The sequence below is a fragment of the Camarhynchus parvulus genome, chromosome 18 (assembly GCF_901933205.1).
Source record: "Camarhynchus parvulus chromosome 18, STF_HiC, whole genome shotgun sequence".
Classification (NCBI taxonomy): domain Eukaryota; kingdom Metazoa; phylum Chordata; class Aves; order Passeriformes; family Thraupidae; genus Camarhynchus; species Camarhynchus parvulus.
The window spans coordinates 1,633,275-1,650,802 of NC_044588.1; the positions used below are offsets into that span (position 1 = coordinate 1,633,275).

Consider the following 17,528-nt stretch of genomic DNA (forward strand, 5'->3'; position numbering starts at 1 on the left):
GTTTCATACTTCAGCACTATTCCCATATGTGAAAGAAATCAGTGAAAGCTGATACAAGGCAGTTTTCCAATTGCAGAGCTGCCTCTTGGGCTGGAAACATTATTTAGGTGCATGTGATTTGGGTTGTTGCTAGCTATATCCCATAATATCTGTGTCAACACTATAAAACTAATCCCTAAGACATCAGTGTCCAGCTCGAACACCATATGTACACCTACCTTGATGTTGGCTGTGGACCCACTGATAATTTAATATCTCCCATTTTTTCAAAGCTCTGTGACCCTAACAAAGAGGTGACTTCATGTCCTGGTCTCAGGCTTACCCCAGACATATTGCAGCAATTTTCTCATGGTTTTTATTGCTCAGTTGTACACAACTGTCTCTGTATTTGCTGCATGATTACGCCTTCAATGTCCAGATCATCAGACCTTTGCCCAAACCAGCCTGAGAATGGCCTTGCAAACCTTCTGAGGAGCTGGAGTGTGTTTGATTTTCCTTGGCTTATTTACTTTCCATTATGTGTCTTCATGGTGATAAAAACTGCTGCTGCCAACCTCAGGAGTGCTCCAGCTCTGCTGTGTGGAACACACAAAAGGAGGAATGATGTGCAGGCTGTGCTCCCAAAAACTGCCTCGTGGAGCTTCTCCCCAGAGGAGCCAAGAAGAGGGAAATGTCGACCACATAAATAGCAGGGCTCTCCAAGAACGTGTGCTGAAATAAAAGCAGCTAAAAATAGTCTCTAGGACTAAATGTGAATCATCTGGAGAGCAACTCACAAAATTTTCTGCAGGAAAATCCTGAAAGGAGGAAGCCATGCTTTCAAAAGCAATCATGGAAGCTGGAAACAAATAAAGTCTTCCTATGAGAAACTGCAACTTCCAACATGTGTCTTGGAGACAGCTCACACCCTGTCCTGGGTCTGCCTTCTCCAGTTGTGCTGGGACTCGGTCTCATTCTTACTGGCGCAGCTTTTGGTTAAGGCTCCCAAGGGCTGGTTTTTTTTTTTTCCCAGATTTTGATCCTAAAGAACCGGAACTCGAGCAAGTGGAATCAGGCTTTGTTAGAACAGCCAGTCCACAGAATTTCTCTCTCCTCCAGGCAGTTTGCAGGTGCCAGAACCGTGGGAAGGTGGTAAAACTTTTTTTAAAAATAGTGGGTTTGGTTGCACCCCTTCTTCCAGTGCAAATTCTTATCCCCACTGATTTCCCTCAGCCATTCATTTGTCCCTCTTTGCCAGTTGTAATCTGCTGGGCTTTACCAGAGCTATTTCCAATGCAACGCCTTTAATCCGAAATTGAAAAGTCTTTGTGCGCTGGGGCCTCGGTGTCGTGTGGTGAATATCTTAGATGCAGAGAGGGATCAAGGTGGCTTCTTAGTTACCAGTAGTTAACACAACCCATTGTGGCTGATTTAATTGCCATTTATCCGTGTCTTTGTGTGCCCAGTGCGAACTGGAAATAAGGCAGCGGATAAATAGCCACAAATAGCCACGGTTCTGCTGTGGCACCAGGCGAGAGCTCAGCCATAGAGCAGCCCTGGTGTGCTCTGACAGGCATTGGGGAGCGGCTGAAGCCCTTCTGCAGGACAATGCTGGGCCACAAAAACAGCGTTGGGGCCTGCAGCATTGGGGCCTGCAGCATTGGGGCCTCCAGCTTTGGGGCCAGCAGCATTGGAGCCTCCAGCATTGGGGCCTCCAGCATTGAGGCCAGCAGCATTATGGCCAGCAGCACTGGGGCCAGCAGCATTGGGGCCAGCAGCATTATGGCCAGCAGCACTGGGGCCAGCAGCATTGGGGCAGCAGCATTGGGGCCAGCAGCATTATGGCCAGCAGCACTGGGGCCAGCAGCATTGGGGCCAGCAGCATTATGGCCAGCAGCATTAGGGCCAGCAGCATTGGGGCCAGCAGCACTGGGGCCTGCAGCACTGGGGCCAGCAGCCCTGGCCAGGTGGGAGCAGCTGCTTGCAGAGGGATCCCCAGCAGAGCCCCTGGGACAAGACAGCGCTGCCACAGCCACACTGCTGTGCCAGGAGCGTGCACTGAGCTGGCACAGGGCAGTGGAGGAGCCCTGGACACACAGACACTGCACCTGTTAAAAACGAGAGCAGGCTCCCGGTACTAAAGTGATTTCAACATTTATTATAAGAAAATGAAAGGCCTAAAGCAAGGGGGCCCGGGCCGAGCAGGAGCGTTCCCGTTGAGGATGCTGCAGTGCCGGCGCTGGGGCTTCTTTTCAGCAGTGATGTAGAGATGTCCCAGATGGAGCAGCACAAATTCAGTGGGTCAGAAGCCCCTTTTTATCCTCTTTTTTGTCCCCTCTGGATTGGTTTCTTTTAGGATCCTTCATTTGCATGAAGGTTTAAGGCTCTTGATTGGCCCATTACAGTTCTGTCCAGGCTGGCTCGTTTCTCTTGGTGCACTTTACTGAGGTGTAATATGGTACCTTGAGTACCTTTTACAATATAATAACCAAACCAACAGTACATGCTTAATGATCTATCAACTATTTTACAACAGTTTCTAACCCATTTTTAACACACCCGCACCTCTGCTCCGCCAGCTGGGTGTGTTTCTTCTCTGCGTGTCTTGCAAGTTCTCTTTTTGCATTGGCATTTCTGGCTGAGATGCTGGATGTGCCAAATTCAGTGGTAAAGCTGTTTCCTCTCAGAGTTGAAATATCCATAAAATGCTGATTTTGACAACATTTTGGCTCGGGAAAAAGGAAATTATTTGCGAATTTCAGAGTTTCTCATTTTGATGTCTTTCAAGAGTAGAAGCTTCAGTTTTTCATTTTGACTTGATTTTTATTTGTTTAATCCTTAAGAGCACTTCAAGAAACTGATTGGCACTAGTCTTTACAAAATTCTTCTAGTGAGAACTTTCACGTTTTCCTTTAATTCTTTTCAGGAGTATCAAAATTTCTCTTTCAGAATCCCTCTTTTCAGCCTGAGGCTTGTGAAAGACAGGGCAGCTACCCAGCGAAGCAATCTAGGAATATAATGGGAACGATATTTCATGAGAAATTGTTCTTTTCCATTCAGGAGAAGAATGACTAATGTGTGGTGCTTTTCTACTGGCTGTTAACAATGCATTTCGTTTTTCCTGACGTGTTTAGAAGAATGCGACAAGAGCCCCGAGGCATCTTCTAACAAAGAAACGTATCACTTGGCGTTTTTACAGCGAGCTGAGGCTTTTCTGGGTTACACACGTCAAAGTGAAGTGGTGGGTGTACCTTCCATTACCCACCAGAAAGGAAACAGAAGGAAACAGCCTGATAAATCCATAAGTTTTATTAAGCAAATATTCCTATGTAAGGTCAAGACATTGCTGCCTGCTGAATTTATTCCAGACTTCAGGCCTGCTTTTTAAAAAGCTTTAAGTGTGAACAGATAGGGAGTTAATTTACCTTTTCAGAATTAGACCTTCTTAGACCTTCTGAAAAATTCATGGAAATTGTGAGTGGGAGAGATACATTTTAAACATGCTTGGTTTATTTAAGTGTAATATTTGCCAGTCTTTGCTGTGATGTGTGGAGCCCTCCCCTGTCAGTTCATATCCCAGGGTATCCTAACTGCTGGAAAACTGCCTTCACCCTCTGCCCTGAACCCTTGGCTCTGTATTCTTAAATGTTACAGACATCGGCCCCGCCAGTGCAGTGGTTTGACCTAGAAACAGAGCCTTGCCTGCTTGAGAGTGATGTGCCTTCAGCATCTGTGTGCAAAGAGCATGAGCTGTCTCAGGTGCCTCGCTCCCTGGGGTGTCCAGAAGTAGCTCCATTAACAGATGATCATCCTTTTGGCAGAGCTATTCACGCTTTATCTCTTTTGCGCTGAGTGATGAAGCTGGTTGGAGGCAGAGCACTCCAGGGCTCAGTGTAAATGCAGTGCCAGGAGCTGGCAGAAAAGCAGTTTATTCTTCTTCCAGAACGTGTCTGGGAGTACAGTGAAGTGTAAAAACTCAGATGCAAAACCAGAGTTACCTTCCCGTGGTACTTTCTTGACCTCATTGTCTCCTTTTCTTCCCACTCTCCTTTACAACCCTATTATTTGAAGTCAAGGACTCAGGCCCTTCTGGGAGGGGACATTTAACCAGTTTACTCCAACCATACTACACGTGGTCTTGTACAAGGAGTTCATTTAAAGTTATTTACACACCCATAATGGTAACTGTAGGAGAAAAGAAGAGGATTGAAGTATATCCTCCCTGAAAATTTAAATATTGGGAATGTTTGATCCTTTCCAATTTGAGCAACCCCTATCAGCAAAATTCGCCGTTCAAAAATTTCCATTGTTGCAGAAATCTGAATTATAGATGTTGGTGTAGTTCATGATTAAATTATAGAAAAGGGCAGGAAGTGTCTTTTCTATACCATTAAAATTTGAAAGATACTGAAAAAATGTTGCCTACCCTAACTGAAGAAGTAATTTTCAGACCTGTTTGTGAGCAATAGGGAAAAAGGAAAAAAACATGTCAGATCAGTCATACTGATAATTTTAAAACGCTTTGATCTGACTTCCATAATGTAAACATTCTTATTGTAGTTTACTCACCTCTAGAAACACATATTAATGTTGAACAAGGAAGATGGAGTGCATTTAGGATCAGCTGTAACGCTGGAAATGAGATTTTTAAATGTCTGTTCACCTCTTCTGGTTTCCATGAGTCTGTGAACCCTTTCCATCTTAGCCACCACTAAGATACAGAATAGCCATTAACACAATTAACACATTATGAAGGGACAACAAATTCAAAAGGATGAGAGCCCAAAATACTCCTGTAATACTCTGGGTATTACAGACCATCTGTAATACTGATTTGAGAGGTAGCAGAGAGATCATATTTTTTTCAGATAGACAAGTTTGGTTTCTGCTGCACTTGAGACTTCTGTCTTCCTCTTATCTGAGTATTTCTTGCTGTCTGAAACTTCACACATCTCGTGTTTTGGACTGTGATATCTTTGAGAAAAAGATTGGTACCATGAGAGCTGAGTGTCCAGGACCTGTTGCCATAATGCAAAAGTTTAATTGTGTGTTGCTGCAGCAGTTGATTTTATGAATTCCGTGTTTCCATCAAGAATCATTTACCTGCAGATCATGACATTTTGGCATAGCAGATTTTTACAGTTGTGCAGAAATAGCTGATTCAATTGCAGATTTTAGCATCAAACCTGGGGGCAGACTTCAGTCCTGCCATTGTTTCTGAGATCTCGGAGCAGCTCAAAGCAGGGGGGTGAGGCAGAAAGTTTATTTATTTAAAGAAAAATTAACATAGTTTTTAACATCGGTTACAATTCCAGATAGAAAATGTTTCGCTAATAAGCAATATTTCAAACTGATGAGAGCACTTAATGGAAGTTTATCTTTACCTGAATCAAAGCGAACGCTGCCGTTCCCAGCCCTGTGCGATGCCCGTGGCCGTGCTGAAAGGAGCATTTGATTAGGAATGCCTTGGCCAGGGCCAATCTGGGAGCTTTGGAGTCTGCCCCGGGAGCCTTGGCAACGATACACAGGAGAGCAGCGGCACAGCACAGAGCGTGTCCCAGCTCTGCCTTCACATCCCGCTTGTGCAAGGCAGGAGAGAAAACTTTGCTGCTGCTGAGACGGGCTTCAGAGACACTGCAGTTCCCGTAGAGACTTTCACAGTCACTCTCAGTAAGTACAATTTTAATTTAAGGAATGGTTTTTTCCCTCTGAAGTCATCTTTGTTAAGCGTGCTGTAGTTCAGGGATAAAAGTCAGGCTAAAACACACAGTTAAAATATACAGCAGCCTGCTTTCAGTTGGAGTGAGGCTGCTTTAACCAGCCGTTCACTGAGTGCTGTGGGACTGAAGGAGCCGAGTCTTAGAAAACCTTAGAGACTGGGAAAGCAGAGCCTGACCCTTCCTCCTTTGTCAGCCTGTTGTTTTCAGGGTGAGCCCGTGGCATTGTGTGTGCAGTGGTACCTACAGCAGAGCAGGGCCAGCCCCGGGCTCTGCTCATCTCCCCCTGCACGGCTGATGCAACAGGAGCCATTCCCATCCTTGGGCACTGGAGGCAGGGACTGTGATGAAGAGGCTTGAAGAGAAAAACTGAGCTGAGCTGTTCCCTGGTTTCTAAGGTGTCTATTTTCTTAGGCAGAACTGGAATGTATTGTGAGGTTTTCATTCTCACCAAGCTTTTCTGCTTTCTGAAATGTTTGTGTTTGCTTTTAGTGGAGAAAGAAGTGATTGTGGAGATTGATCCCAAATCAGAGGAGAGGATATGACTGTGGTTGTATGGCTGGTTTAGGATAGGGGTGTCTGCATCCATCTCTAGCCTCTGTCACAGGCTCAGTGTGGCCTCAGGGAAGGAGCTGATCTCCCTGAGCACTGAGTGAGCCCACACAGAGCCTTTCTCCCTGGCATGTGATGTCCCTGCGTGGGCTGCACTGGCGTGGGTGGGCATGACTGCTGCTGGTGCTCATGGCAACCTCTCCCTGTGCCTGTGATGCAAACAGCAGTGGCTGCAGGCATGTCTGCACTCCTGGTTGAAGCATTTTGGGGCACAGCTGTGCACAGACAGTGACACATCCTGTGAAATTGCACGTTCCTATGAGGTACACGTAGGGTAGAGCTGTGGCACTCACAGCACAGGGCTGGGCCGGCCCAGCTCCCTGTGTTGCTGTGGGGAAAGGCCAGGGCAGTGGCACAGCTCCTCATGTGCAGTTCTCTCACAGCTCAGCTGCCTAAAGCTGGATCCTGAGGAGCACAGCTCCCATCAGTGCTGGGTGCTAACTCAGGGTGCTGCCAGGAGCTGAGTGTGTCTGCTTGTCCTTCAGCCAGGCACAGGGACCCTCTGTGCCACCCAGCCCAAACAGCAGCACTTTGTAGCAGCTCCTGGTGTGGGGATGCAGCAGATTAGTTGCAGAGTGCAGTGAGTGAAGGACTTGGGCCTGATCCTTTGGGAATAGTGAACACTGCAGTGAGAGGAAGGGGAGTCACGACTCGATTTATCGATGCTTTTTGATCAGGCAGTTGTACAAATGCTTTCTGTGGGGGGGACTGAGTTTAAAGGAACTTAGTTCAAAGACTTCACACATCTGATGCTCAGGCCAAATCCCTGTAGCTTTGGTTCCCTGTTGGAATGAGTGTGTAGTTCAAGTGCAGACTGTCATACTTGACTGGCAGCCAGATGAGGCTGCCGCACCTCATCAGCTCTCCTTGGCCCAGAACTGCTCACAGCAGTGTCTGTGGGAAGCCAGCTGTGACAGAGCCAGGGACCTCTTGGGCTGAGAGGTGACAAGGATTTGGCTGGCCCCGCTCTTCTCCACTTCCAGTAGCACGTGGGAGATACCAGAACCTTGCCATTTAAATCAGCAGAGCTCACTGAAGTCAGCACTGGGACCGTGCACCCTAATTAAGAGTCTGGCCTGACATTTTTTCAGAAAGAATCTGACAGCCCTGCTGAGTGAGAGGTGTGTCCTGTGCTCCCTTGGTGGTTGCGGTGGTGTGTGGTGAGCTTCTTGGGTGTAGTCTGCTGTTGATTAGATGGTTTGGGATTTCCTCTTGCCTTGGAAAAGGCCGTGCACTCCACGGCAGTATCCATATGGATATTTCTGATTACTCCCCTGCAGCCTCGTGTGATGGCCTCAAGGGTTTAGTGTAGCTTTGGCTGAGCCTGTTCCTGCAGAGAACTCCTTTGTGTCACCCAAGTAACCTGTGCCCATGAAATGTGCTCTGTCTGGCTCAGAGGTGCCAGTTTGCCTCTGAACTGTGCTTCTGCCATGGCTGATGGGGAATTATTGTGGGAAAGATGCAGAATAGATCACATCATGTTTTGTGGCCCAGTTCACTGTAATACTTGTTCCCTACAAGGCTCCTTAGGGATTCCTAACCCATTTTTCCCCTTGGAGAAAAATGTGGTATTTTCATAGCAGAAACCAGCATGGATATTAGTTAATTCCAGATCCTAACACATTGTGGTGTTTCCTGTCTGTTTCCCTCATTCATCTCAGTGTATAAAATGTGCTCCATGAGCGAGGAGCAAGTCTCCTTTCATCTGTGCCTCCCTCCTCCCTCATGGAGTGTTTGTGTGTGTTAAATAAAGCATCAGGCTTGGTCAGCTTCAGCTTGGACTCATCTCCTGAGTATTAAGGACTCTCTGTCTCTCCCACTTTAATCTTCCCCCTGCTTTCTTTCTGTTCCTTCCTCTATTTTTCAGCAACAGTGCCACCTAATTAGGTCATGGATTGTTTCATACTCAGAACCTTTCAGGGGTTTTCCAGTAGCTGTGAGTTTTGTTATTCAAGGCACTGGTTCTGCTTGCCCAGCTTTCCTGCTTTGTGCCTCTATTAGCTGCTCCTAACACTGAAATATTTCCCATTCACATGTCTGCAGCAGTAAAAGCCTTGTTAGTTCCATAACAAGCTGCTACTGACTCCTCAGGGAACTCCCAAAGAAACATTTTACTCTGAGATCAGTCTGCTTTTCCGCATTCCCTACTGTTTTATTAATAAGGATATTTTCCTGAGAAGGAGATTCTCACAGAAAGTCGCCTGCAGCTTCAGTGGCTGCTCCTCCCTGGAGCCCAGATAATGCCTCCTGCTTGCTCAGGATGTCAGGATCCCCATCAGGGTAACAACACCCGCGCTGCTGCTTTCAGGGCAAGCAGGGGTCAGCAGCATCTCGAGACATACCTGGGAGTGTGGCCTTTAGCTCGTGTGAAACACACCTAATCCAAGGTGGGGTTGGCCCCAAATTTTGTTGTATCCAGATTCAAGGACTCATTTACCATGAGGTGTTATTTTTCTCCACAAACAAAGTTCAGTTAAGCCTTAAGGAGTAATTCCAAAGGATGTGCTGGTCAGTATAATCAAGAGTGGCAGAATTGGATTTTTTATATCTGTAACCAAAATCCAGGAAACACTCGATGCATCCAAATCAATCTGCAGCCAGAAGTCTGTGGCAGAATGAGCTGGGACTAGATGCAGCCCTTATAAGTGGTATTTGTAGCAGATTGCTACCTCCTTCCTCAAAACAAAATACCCTTTTTCTCCTGCTCTCTAATCCTAGCTTTTTTATGGTCCTAAATTATGGTTGTGAATTATGGTATCCCCAAATATTCTTAATAGCTGTATTAATATACAGAAAAAAAACCAAAAACAACCCAAACAGATGAAAGAAGGGCTGATAATTCAGAAGGATTGAAAAGATTTCTACTTTTCTTCTGAGTTAATTGAGAGCAAAGGCTGTTGCCCCTTTACTGCACAAATTTCAATTAGGCTGACAGCAGAGCTGGTCACAGAAGGCTGAATCTGGCCTGTAACAATTTGTCAAGGAAAATCTTTCCTGTTTCAATCATTGAACCTTATTAAATCAATTTCATACAATGTTTTAGTCATTGCCTTTCATTCATGCCCAACTAAAGCTTTTTTATAGCAAGCAGTGACAACAAAGTTTGCATGCTAGCAATAACAAGACTGGCTTTGCCTGCTCCCGTGTGGCATAAGGGACTGTCCAGAAATTTTCATCCTGTTGTCAGCTGGGTGAAAAGAGGGGCAGGAGGTGCTTCCAGCTCCTTCTCCAAGCAAGGTACCAGTGCATCCAGGTGAGATGGGGAGGTCCAAGTTTTTAGCCTGATTAAGTATTTCACTCAGGATGTTTTGTAACACTTTTCCAAGTGAGGATCACATGTGGCTGTGGAGGGACCACCTTGGCTAGCTTTTTTCCTGTGACATTTTTTGGGATTGCTTGCTAAATGTGGCTTAGCAAAAGAGTGGAGAGTGATGAAAGATGGGAGTTGGACAAGAAAACTACACGTAAAGTAAAGGAAGTAAGAACTGGAGGGCAGCTTTTGGGGCAGTTAGGATCTGAGCACCAGGTCTGAGCACCACTCCTGTCTCCAGAAATCTCATAAGGTAGGTTATTTAGTAAACTTTCTGGACTAGTAAATAACATCTCTTTTGCAGTGCATTTCTGCTCAAATTTGTATCCACGGTTTGTTGTGTCACCTCTGATTTCTTTTGAGATTCACTTCTCATTCCTTAATCACATCAAGCACTTAAACCCAGTGGGAATTTGAAGTCAAGAGTTTTGAGCTGAGCCTCTCCTGCTGTCTGAAGCTGAAATGAGCCAGCCTCAAGAGCTCCTTGAGATATCCTTGTTGAGCAGAATGTCCTGTCAGGTTTACATCGAAATTACAACTGCCTTGATAATTTTTTTTTTCTTCATCTCAGTGTCGCAACACGTGAGAAATCAGGGATGCAGGCTGACCTGGAGGAAAAGGCATGCTGCCAGGGAAGTAGGTCTCAGGTCTTTATAGAAGGAAGTGTCACATTACCAGCTGATTAAAGCCGTCTGGCAGAGCCTAAAGAACAGAGCACTGAAGCAGTAATCCAATAACTGTCTTGAGAGGAGCCTGTGTAGCCTTTGGGGTGTTCCCAGGTGAGTCCCTGCAGTGTCTGAAGCCTCAAAGGACAATCCCCTGGGTCTTGTGCATTCCTCCGAGTTCGGGGTGGAGAAAGGCATTTGCACTTTGCAGAAGGGGCTGAGGGGACGATTGCTCACACAGCTCAGGGCTGCTCAGGTGATAGAAAGGCTGATGGCTCTGGCTGGGGTATCTTTAGCTCCAGCCACACAGGCAGCCTAAGAAGCCCAGCAAACTACAGCTCAGTGGTGAATTGGTGTTCACATCTCAACACATGAGATGAAATAAATAGGGCAGAAGATTTTTCTCCTTTTTAATGCTTTTATTAAAAATCAGCTCGGGTGGGGAGACGCACACGCCTCCGCTGCTCCCAGGAGTGGCACGGAGGAGGAGGAAGAGTGCGGCTGTGGCCGCTGGTCTGCAGGCAGAGCTGGGGCTTCTGCCCTCATGAGAGCACCAGGAGATTCCCGTTTTTCAGTTTGACATTCGGGGTCCTCTCTCTAGCCAACGTCTTTAGGTTAGGATGAGGGGTAAAAAGGGTCTCAGCTAACACTGGATTCTGTTCCTCACATCTAGACATCACTTAGATCTCTTTAATTCTGCGTTGGCTCGTTGTTTTTAGGGGTTTTTGCTGGGTTTGGTGAGGGGGTTCCTCATTTGCATACCAGCCCCGTTGTCCCCTCCTCTTCACCGTCCCGGGTGCCATCCTCCGGGAAGCAGCAGGGTGGTACTCGACAAAGGGGGATTTCCAACCATCAACAACAGGTAGTTAACGAAAAACTATTAACAGGTGATGACAACATGAAACCATCAACAACAAAGAGTTAGAACTCCACCCTGGCAGCAACTGGTGTAACTTGTGAACTCTGCAATCTTTTAAAAAAATGGGTGACTTTTCTACTCATAACATGAGATGAGGAGCCAGGCCCCCATGGAGGCTGTGGCTCTTCTCACCCTCTCTCCTGGGTGCCTGTGCCTACCTTTTGTGGTGTGGGCTCCTGGATAGGCTGTGTCACATCCATGTGAATGCCTTGAATACCTTGAGGTTTTGGAGTGGCATTAAATGTCTGTATTCAGGCAGCTGAAGGCAATCTTCAGTCACCTGGACACCAGGTGGGAGTGACTGATGGTGCTGATCCATCCCTGGGCTGTCAGTGCTGCCTCTGCCTGCCTGGGGCTGAGCCAGCAGGAAGGAAACAGGGAGCAGACACTCCCTATCAGGGATAACTGACAGCATGGGGCCTGTGCAGACACTGCAATTATTTCCTTCATTTTCCTTTTTCCTAGTTTTAAGATGTGTGATTGCCATAGGGGGGACCACCTACTGTTATACTGTGATTTGAGAAAGGCTTTGAACTTGTTTCTCTTGAGCTTTGGTCAACCAGATGTAAAACAGAAGCAATTAAAACATGGGAGCAGTGAAAAGACCTGGTAGATGGATCTGGAAGTCTGGTCAGAGCCAGCTCTGCAAAGGGGGTGGAAGAGAAGGAGGGCAGGATTATCTCTGGGGTGATGGGCACTTTTCCCCCAAGACTTGCAAGAAGCCTTAAACCACACCTGCAGCATCCATGCTGTTTGCAGGCACAGCAGCTGTGTCTGCAGGACAGGTACAAATGCAAACTCCTGGCAGAGCTGCCACTCAGCCACGTATCTGAAGCATTTACTTCATATCAATTGCTACTTACAAGTACATGAAAGTGCCAAAATGCAGAATTTGTTATCTGTGAGCTTGGAAGATAGAACTTTTTCCTGGCAAGGAGGGGCTGGCAGCATTTGGGAAGGTGTAGGAGCAGAGCAGTCTGGTAGGACACTTCCTGTCCTGTCCCCCTTTAAGCTTGGTGGGTGAAGGGCACCAGAAGTTTCCAACTTGTCTCCTGGCCCTGGGAAGCCTTGGCCTGCCTGGAGGCCCCATGGGATCAACACTGTCCCCGGGCAGGGCACAACAGCACCTAACAGGGAGATTAAAGCAGCAGAGATGTTCATGAAGTGTAGCTGGGACCCAACACGAGTGACTGTAACTGAATGAGGGTTTTGAAGGCTAATGCCAAATGTATCTCTATTGAAACAAAGGTTTGCTACTGATGTCAGTAGTTTTCAGATCAGGCTGGGGCAAAAGTAGTGGTGCTCACTGAGTCATTTTGGGCTGCCTTTATCTGGTGTCCAGCTTCTTCTAGCATAGTTGGATGTCAAAAACACATTGCTTTTCCCAGAAGCAGCAGCTGGAATATTAGTTTCAGCTGAGGAGCTCTGTGATCAACTTTATTCAGGGCTTGAGCAGAGTTCCAATTTTGATATTAATAGTGATTTAATGATAAAATGGCAGCATGACTTGGGAAGGAGAGACAATTGATCCAGTGAGGCAGCCTCACAAACAGCTGAGTCCAGTCTGCTGGGGAGCCAGAGCACTGCTGTCGCTCCAGGTTGCTGCCCAGGGCTCAGCCATTTGTCTGAGCACCAATGAACAAAAGCACAGATGAAGAAGGAAATGCATCCTCTCTTCCACGGTGGAAAATTAATTGTGAAATACTCTCACCCCACCCTTGCCCATTACTCAGGGAGGAGGGAAAGAGTGGAGCCAAATATTTGAGGAAAATGTTTCCAGGATGAGGGTAGTTCCAGTCCTGTGGAGCTTCCATCCTAGCAGGGTACTGCACTGAGTCCTGGGGGTGGCATTGCAAGAATGGGGAAAGAAGCATCCAAGCCCTGACTTTATCACTTTTCTTGTGTGAGCTTGGAGAAGTCACTTGAGAATAGTTTTAGGGCTGGAGACCACCTAGGCTGTATGCCTGCTCAGCAAAGCCTGTATTTCTTTGAGCTTTTATCACATAAATATGGAGGAGAAGCAATTAAAGGGTGGGAAGTGTCTGACCACCTTTAAAGGCACAGCCTCTCTCTGTCAGATCGCAGTGAAATGGCAGCAGCCACTCTTCCCTTTCGTGCAGGTGTTAGGAAATTACACTGATGGTATCCCAGCTGTGTTGCCTGGAACTTTCTTCCTTGTTCTGTGTCTGCCCTGCAGCACACGACAGCACCTCCAAAGGGCCAGTGAGCGAGAAAAGCTTCTCCTGGGCCACCTGGGGAAATGAGTGCAGCTGGTTGTTCACAAAACAGCAGCATTGCAGGTGAGCAGCATTGAGCCACCTCTGCAGGCTCCCTCTGCAATAACCCCAGGTTTCCTCATGTCCTTTCTGGTGCTCTCTATCTAAAAATGACCCTCTATTGGAATAAACTTGTGACATGTAGAAACTATTGCAATGATCCCAGAAGAAACCACAAACTCGAGATGTGAGTTTCTGACTGCTTCCAGTTAAACACACACAATGGGTCCATTTTATGTCAGCTGGCATTTGTCAAACTTATCACAGTTTATGGTTACCACAGTGTTCTTTTGGGAGCCATTAAGACTGTGTGTGTCACCCAGGGAAAAGGCCACAGGAATCCAATTCAAAATATTTGCACTGCTTGCAGCCAGGCTTCACAGCATGGCAAGGGTGGTTCAGGGTGCTGGATTTTGGAGGTGTTGGTGTAGCTGTGCTCCAGGTATTGAGCTGGGAATTAAAGACACAGCAAGGGCAGAAGGTGACTGGGACTCTGTATATGTGCTGCTGAGGACAGATAGCTCACAGCCACCCCTTCCCTCCTCACTGCTGCTCAGTTTATACTCTGACAAATAACAACAAAAGGACTTTATGAAAGATATTTGCATTTGTGATGTTTATAGTACCGAGCCTGTTCCTCCTACTTAACTGTATCATGAGTTAATCCATTCATTGCAGCTGCAAAGCCTGATGCTGAGTTGATTTACACTGGATAATTCCAGGTTAACTAAGCTACAGTCACTGAGCAATCCCAGTTAGAACATTCTTGAGTGCTGGGAGAGAAATAAGACAAGATGGAAGCAGAGACACCTGGCAGGCAGGCAGGCAGAGCAGTGTGAGTGTTTACAGAGCTTACTGTGGAACAGGGAGGTGAGGCTGGAAAGAGCTCGTGATTGTGTGCCTGTGTATTCAGGCTTACAGGTGGGGTTTGTGTGAAAGAGAAAAGTTTGACAAAAAGTGCTGATGAAGACCAGGCTACTGTCCCAGTACAGACTAAAAATACATTGCATTTGTCATTGTGAACATTTGCACTTATTAATAGCCAATATTAAAAAAGCTTTCTGAGTCCATCTGTTAAAGTGTCTGGCTCAGGCAATGTTCAGGGTAAGTTTTTGAAAATTCCTGCCTTGGAAAAGATTTTTTGCTGACTTTAAAATGTTAACAGCATTTTTCTGAAATTTGATAAAAACGTTTTATTTACTCAGGTTTATAAATCATTATCAAATTCTCACTGTAGCACCACTGTATTGAGCAGTGGCTGAGGAGTATTGAGGTCAGAACTGGATATGAGTGATCCAGCCTTATGTTGGCATGGTCAGGACTGTAGCCACCCCTTATCAGTACATCAAGGACTTGGATAAAACAGAGGGATCATGCACCAGGTGAATGATTAATGATGGTGGTTTTGGGTAGCCACTTAAGACAGGATAGCGCCTGAATACAAGATTTATGTGCTGGGAAATCTGTAAGAAAAAAGGCCCTTACATTTTCCAGTCTGATCACAGGACATCACCATTGTGGGATATAAACCTAGAAGATCTAAACAATTATCTCCATGTGAGTGCTGGCTCAGTGTGGAAATGAAGGGGCTGAACAGTTCCACACTGAGCCAGAGGGAATCTCTTCATGTGACCCCTCCAGTCCCTTGCAGTGGAGGGACAGGACACCTCCTGCTCCTTTGGCCTGGAGGAGCCTCGTGTGGTGCTAAAGGTGCCATCCCTTGTGTTCTTCCAGGCACCAAGTGCATTTCAGGGTGAGCATCCCTTATCAGTGGTTCCCATGTTAGTGACTGGTTTGTCCTGGTGACTGACAGCTGTGATAATGAGGTTATTGTGAGGAGGCAATCAGTGCACAGAAATGTTTTTATGTCTTATGGTCTGGGGTCTTGGGGTTTTTGTGCCCTGAGAGGCTCCAGCTGGCTGGGCCAGGGCAAAGGGCAGAACATGGAATGACTGTACAAGAAAAATCCTTGTGGCTTTCTCATCTGCATTAGGGGTTAGTTTGTCAAAGTCATTGTAGGGCTGTTTGCTGTAGTATCAAGACAGAGTTTTCTAAGCATTTTTATGTACCTTTGAAGTAAAAATACCTGGGGAGCAAGGCAAGTCCATTAGTCTCTATAAACAACTGGTGGTTCACAGATGCTCCATTTCTAGGTAAATCCCCTCTGCTGCTCCCTCTCTCAATGCTCACTGAACTCTGATGACTTAACTCCAGGTTTTTACACAGCTGGTTTATCTCTGTACAGTGCTGTGCCCCTGGGAGCCTCAGATCTGGGTCTTGGCTTAGACCAGAACAAAATACTGAGGGATCTGACTGGATATGGCTGGGCAAGGGTGGCATGGAGGCAGAGGGTGTTATTCTGGTTGCAAGGTTTGATAAAAATTTAACTTTCACCTTTTATTCTGTGTTTTTGTCTCACTGGAGTTGTGGAAGCTTTTTCTAAAGCACCACTTTCACCGTGCAAAAATCTTATTTCCTTTCTCTCTCCCCGCTGAACTTCTGCCTATTATGTATCTGTGAGTTGCAAAAAAGAGCCTCAAACCAGCAGCGGCCACAACAGCTCCTGTCTCTCAGGGACAAGATTAAAAGCCACCAAAATGAGATGCCATGGACAGCATTGAGTTGCCATTCTCTGGTGCCACAGAAAATAGACTTCCTGTGTCTTGGTGCAGTGCAGAGCCCATGGAAGTACCTGGCTTGCTGGATTTCAGTGTGAATGGAGATGGGTGGTAAATAGGAGCCACAAATCACAAAGGTAAAGGAATGTGCTAGGGATGGCCCAGGTTGGAAATTGGATGATTTTGATGACTGTACTGAGTCATTAAGGCTCGAATTCATGTTCCAGATGATAAGACTGTCTCTGTGTAACTTTTAAATTAGAATCTGTATGTTTCTTACTGAGATTGGACTTCCCTTGGTAATATCCAACCATGCCTCTGCAATGCTTTGTAGGCAATACTTATAGGAAGTAGTGGGGGTTTTCCATCTGCGTGTTAATATTTTAGTGGTTGCTATTTTTTAGCTATGTCCAAGAATGAGAATTCTATTTGTGGATGGAACTGGTTGATTGAGCCCATTCCTGACATTCTGCATGATCCAAGATCCTAAACAGAAAAGTAATCCTGAACCAGGCATGTATGAATTTGCTGCAGCTGCAACTTGGACTGAAATGATTTTATGAACATTACTTACTGAAACAGGTTTAGCCTGACAGTCCAGCTCCCTGCTCACACTGTGGCAGTGTCTCTCCTTCAGAGGGAACTGGAAACATCTGGTTCCTCATTTGGTGAAGCAAAGAGCCAAAAGTGAAAGAGAAGGGGTGCAGCAGCCGAGTGCCACAATGTCACTGAAGTGCAGAGCCACAGGACCAGAGCAGCTCGTGTCTCTCTTGTATCCATGGAGACCCCAGGACTGCAGGGGCTGGGGGCTGTCACACTGCTGTCACCACGTGGCCACAGGTGACAGGAAGATGAAGCTCAGCTGGCAGGGAGGGCCCTGCAGGGGTCACAGGTGACGCTGAGCAGCAGAGCCCAGGCAGAGCCACACCATGACCTGGTGGAAATGGCCAAACACAGCAAAGAGTTCAGCTCCTGCACTTTGCAACCTTCTCATCCCTCTGACAAACAACTCTCTGCTCAGCCTGGATGGAGAGGCCACATCTGTCAGTGCCAGGGGCTGAGCCAAGGCCACCTCGTGCCCATGAGTGGTTTTTCCCTGCTGACACTGGTGTGCTGGTGGCACTGGGATAGATGACCAGCTGCTTCAGGAGTCCCATTACTACGTATGTCCTACATGACGATGGGACTGGATTGATAAGAGAGAAAAGATTAATGGTCTCAGATGCCATTTTCCAAACAAATAAAACTTTGATCTGCAATGTAATTTAGATTATCTAAATCCAGCACAGTCTGGGGCCTGAGACGTATCAGGATTCTCAACTGAAAAGCATTTCCTGTGGCACAGTTTGGTGTCTTTCAGGCATAGCAAATGAAAAACATTTTCTTTTAACTTCCATGTCCCTCTTCTCCCCAAGTTTTATTGTCTTTCCTA

The 17,528-nt window shown here is 46.5% G+C and overlaps 1 protein-coding gene across 4 annotated transcripts in view; it reads left to right on the top strand.

Moving 5' to 3' along the window:
• The window catches only part of RAB11FIP4 (RAB11 family interacting protein 4), a 120,250-nt gene that overhangs the window by 62,765 nt on the left and 39,957 nt on the right, over positions 1 to 17,528 (top strand). Inside the window, exon 1 of one of the 4 annotated variants that reach the window (XM_030961839.1) lies at positions 5,309 to 5,649. The exons of the other annotated variants lie outside the window; for them this stretch is intronic. The gene's annotated coding sequence lies outside the window, so the exon portion shown is untranslated. Of the gene's footprint in view, positions 1 to 5,308; positions 5,650 to 17,528 lie in introns of those variants that run through there. 4 annotated transcript variants of the gene reach the window in all.